Below are 4,587 nucleotides of genomic sequence, written 5' to 3' on the forward strand. Positions count from 1 at the left end.
CCCTCTCTAGAATGAAGCTATTTGTTCTCCTAGCAGTCCATAGTATATTCAATATTCTTCTCCAGAACCACAACTCAAAGGCATCAATTCTCCTTCAGTCATCCCTAGTCATTGTCCAGCTTTCTGATGCATAGCAAGTAATTGCAAAGACTATGGCCTGGATCAGGCGCACCTTAGTCTTCAGACTAGCATTGCTGCTCTTCAGTAGTTTGGAGAGGTCTCTGACAACAGACTTTCCTGATGCAATTTATCTTTCAATGTCCTGGCTGCTGGTACCAAGAGTGTTGATTGTGGAGCCAAACAAACTAAAACTGTTAACAATACACAAACATATTATCTTACACACTCATGCAAGCCTATCCAGAGTGGAACCCTGTAACTATGATTCTCCAAAAGTAATATGTTGAGGTCACAACTCCTTGTATTTGTGAACATGACCCTGGTTTGCTTTTGTTTTGGTTTTACCTTGCTTTCTATTTCATATAGAACTAAGCACCATACAATGAATTGTGACTTTCAGGATTTCCAAGATTTGATCATCTCTATCATTGATCATCTATATATTATTTTTACTGATTTGATAGTTAAGAAAGTGTATCTATAGGAATATGTGTAGCTTGGCTACATATATAGTTATTTAAAATTTCCTGACAGATAGTTTGAACATCTTGTGTCAGACCTGAGTGTGGTTTCAATGGTTGCTGTCTCTTGGGAATGTGTTGTTCCAATGTTGCTGTCTCCAATTTCCTTTTTTTAAAGTGCAACAAGTTGTTTGGCTTCTAAGGCAGAGCAAAGTTGGTACCCATCAGAGCCCACTTCCAGGACTTGACGTTAAAGGGAGCTGGATAGTATGCTCGCAGGTAGCTATCAACTGGATACACTGGAGTGAAAGTAGAAGGAATACAACAATGAAGAAACAGAAAAACAAAAACAAAAACAGGTAGAGCTTGGACATGTTCCTTCAACACTGTCCACCTAACCTGCATAGATAAATGGATAAGTGAAAAAGGGTTGTTGGCTTGAGGAATACAGATTCAAGAGGACCCTTAGCTCAATGCTAAGTGAAGGGACCAACCAGTCTGGAATGCAGGGAGAAGTGTGGATGCTTATGAAGGTGTAGCCACAGACAGCTGGTGATGAGGTGACCAAAACCCAATCAGATGAAGAGATGCTCTATGTTGTGAACTTGTGTTGATTGTTATAACTAGATGGTTTGCTTTGGATTGGATTTTGTGAATGTCAAAAGTTTCCAAACCAAACTAAAGATTCTTCCGCAAAAAGGACATGCTTGTTACCTCAGAGCACTGGTTTGATTTATTGTTGTTGTTAGGTGCCATTAAGTTGAGTATGACCCATAGTGACTCTGTGAACAACAGATCTGAACCCAGTCTTATACTGTGCCATCTTCACACTTCCTAACACATTAGAGCTCATTGTGGCAGTCACTATGTCAATCTACCTGGTCAAAGGTCTTCTTCTCCTTCACCAACCCTCTACCTTTCTGAGCATCTTGTCTAAGGAATAACCCCATCTAGCAACATGCCTGAAGTATGTGAGTCAAAGACTCATCATCTTTGCCTCCAAAGAGCATTCTGACTACACACTCTCCAAGACATATTTTTTGTTTGTTCTTTTGGTGATCCATGGGATGTTCAGTGCTCTTTGCCAACACCACAGCCCAAGGACACAAATTCTTCTGCTGTCATTCTTATTCATTGTCCATCTCTCAGAGGCATAGCAAGTGACTGGAAAAACCATGGGCTCAATCAAAGATACAACTTAATCCTCAAACTGACATCATTACTCCTCAGTAATTTGGAGAGGTCCCTAACTGTAGACTTTCCTAGTGCAACATATCTTCTGATTTCTTGACTGTTAATTGTGGACCCAAGTAAGATGAAATTATTGACAGTTTAAATCTTTTCTCCATCTATCTTGATGCTGCCTATCTGTCCAGTGGTAAGAATCTTTGTTTTCTTGATATTGAGATGCAATCCATACTAAAGGCTATACTCTTTTATCTTCTACAACAAGTGCTGCAAGTCTTCCTCACCTTAAGCAAGCAAGATTGTGACATCTGCACAATGCAGGTTATTATAAGTATCCTGATCCTGATGCCACATTCTTCTTCACAGAGTCCAGGTTCTTGAACAATATGTTCAACATACAGTTTGAATATGTACAGAGAGAGAATACAACCCTGACACACTCCCTTCTTCATTTTAAACCAGGTAGTGTCCCTTGCTCTGTCTGTACAGCAGCCTCCTTGTATAGATTTTGTATGAACTTAAGTGCTGGAGTATTCCCATTCTTCTCAATGTCAGCCACAGCTTGTTATGATCCACATAGTTAAAGGACTTTACATGTCAATAAATCATAAATAGACACTTTTCTGGTTATTCTTTGCTTTCAGCCAGGATATATCAGACATCAACAATAATGTCCCTGGGGCCACAGCCTCCTCTAAAATGCTGCTTGAACTTCTGGCAGTTCTCTATCTATGTATTATTCTAACCATGTTTTAAATGATCTTCAAAAGTATTTTGCTTGCATGTTATATTAATATTTTTCAATAGTTTCCACATTCTGTTGGATCCTCTTTCTTGGGGATCGGAACAACTATGGACCTCTTCCAATTCATTGACCAAACATCTATCTTCCAAATTTCCTGGCATAGACTGGTGAGCACATCCAGGGCTGTATCTGTTAACTGAAACAAGTCAATTCCAGGGACTTTCTCTTTTGCCAGTGTCTTCAATGCTACTTCCATTTACTTTGTCATTACCATTGGTTCTTCCTCATATGGTACTTTCTGCTATTTTTCAAGTGTCAGTTCATTTGGTATAGACACTCTAAACATTCCCTCCATCTTCTTGTGATGCTTCCTGGGTAATTCAATGTATTGTCCATAGCATGTTTCAACATTGCAACTCAATGTTTAAATTTGTTTTTCAGTTCTCTCAACTTGAGAAATGCAGAGCAAGTTCTTTGCTTTTTATTGTCAAAGTCCTGCTCTCTGCATGTTCCATTAAAATATCTTGTTTTGCCTTCCTAAGCTTCTCTTTGAAATCTTCTGGTCAGCTCTTTTAGTTCAGCATGTTTTCCCTTTGTTTTGGCTTCTCGACTCTCTAGTGCAATTTTCAGTCTCTTCTGACATCTATTTTGGTTTTTCTTTTCTGTTTTTGTAATGATCTTTTGCTTTCTTCATAGATGATATCCTTGATATCATCACAAAACTCATCTGGTCTTCTATAGGTTTGATATGGATGGACAAATAAAAAAATTGCTCTCTAAAATGAGGACATTAAAGGCATAAGGAATGCAATAGATGGCATATGCACTATTATGAATGTAGTTATTAGTCAGATGATTATAAAAGGGAAAACAAGATACACGAATGAACTAAAATGTCAGTAAAAGATTATATAAAATACAATGTACATGCGTGAAACACAATATATATGAATGATTGTATGCAAGTCAATAAAAATGTGTCATTTAAAAAAGGAATGACAAGATTATGACCATGACCAAGATTGAGAACAAGTTTTTAAAGTCATTATCACTTAACATGAGGTTATACCAGAGCACACTAAGTCCTATTTCTTGGAGTGATCTTTTGTGAAAAGGAGGACAGACATAAAGGCAGTTATAGAAAGAGGAAGTATAGTCATGTGACTGTGACCTTACAGGCCAATGCAGCCACAAGCCAAGAAGGATTGCTGGGAGTCAACAGAAGCTAGGAGAAAGGCCTCAGATTCTCAGAGTCCTTGGAAAAAATCAACATGGATTATACTCTGATTCAGATGTAGACCTTTCATAACTATAAGAAAATATTTACTCTTTAAAACCACTCACTTCATAGCTCTTTTATAGAAGCATTAGGAAACCAACAAATGGAGGCAACAAGATGGTCATTCTTAAAACTGGAAAAAGTACACAGCTGGCCAAGAGTTCTGGTGAGGTTTTTCCTCCTTTTTCTATCCCCAAAATTACTTTCTTGGCCATATCCACACTATTGCAAAATTCATTCATCTATAGGGGGGTCTCTTCCAGAGTGACTGCCCAACTCATATTCTCAGCAACTGTTTCCACTGCCTGAAGGAGAGTCTTAGCCACCATGTTCTGGAGGCTATGTCTTCTGGCCAAAGCTTAACAATTTAGGGCTTGAACTCCTTTCACTGAGCTTGGCTAATATAATTACACATTGTGAAATTGAAATTTTGACTAGAAACACAGAGAATTATTGGTACTGAATCACATTGACACGGAAGGTCCACAGATTCCAAAGCAGAGGCTTATGGCTACTTCTCACCCTCCCTGAGTCTTTCTGGTTGAGGTCTTCTTAGAATTCTGAGAGATATCACAGTGTATGCCTATGAACATTGTTTGTTACTTAACCTACATTAACTGTGGGAAACATTACTTGCCGACAAAAGAACAAACACACCTTTCTTTCTAATACTTTTCAAATGCAAAGAGGAATTATACACGTAGACCTGATAGAATATACAGGAATCATACTGATTACAGTTGTGGAAAGAATTGATAGAAAACAACTATAAGATATCATCTCACCCCAGTCAA

The sequence above is a fragment of the Elephantulus edwardii genome, unplaced genomic scaffold (genome assembly GCF_000299155.1).
Source record: "Elephantulus edwardii isolate Elephantulus edwardi_28Jun2011 unplaced genomic scaffold, EleEdw1.0 scaffold00063, whole genome shotgun sequence".
Classification (NCBI taxonomy): Eukaryota; Metazoa; Chordata; class Mammalia; order Macroscelidea; family Macroscelididae; genus Elephantulus; species Elephantulus edwardii.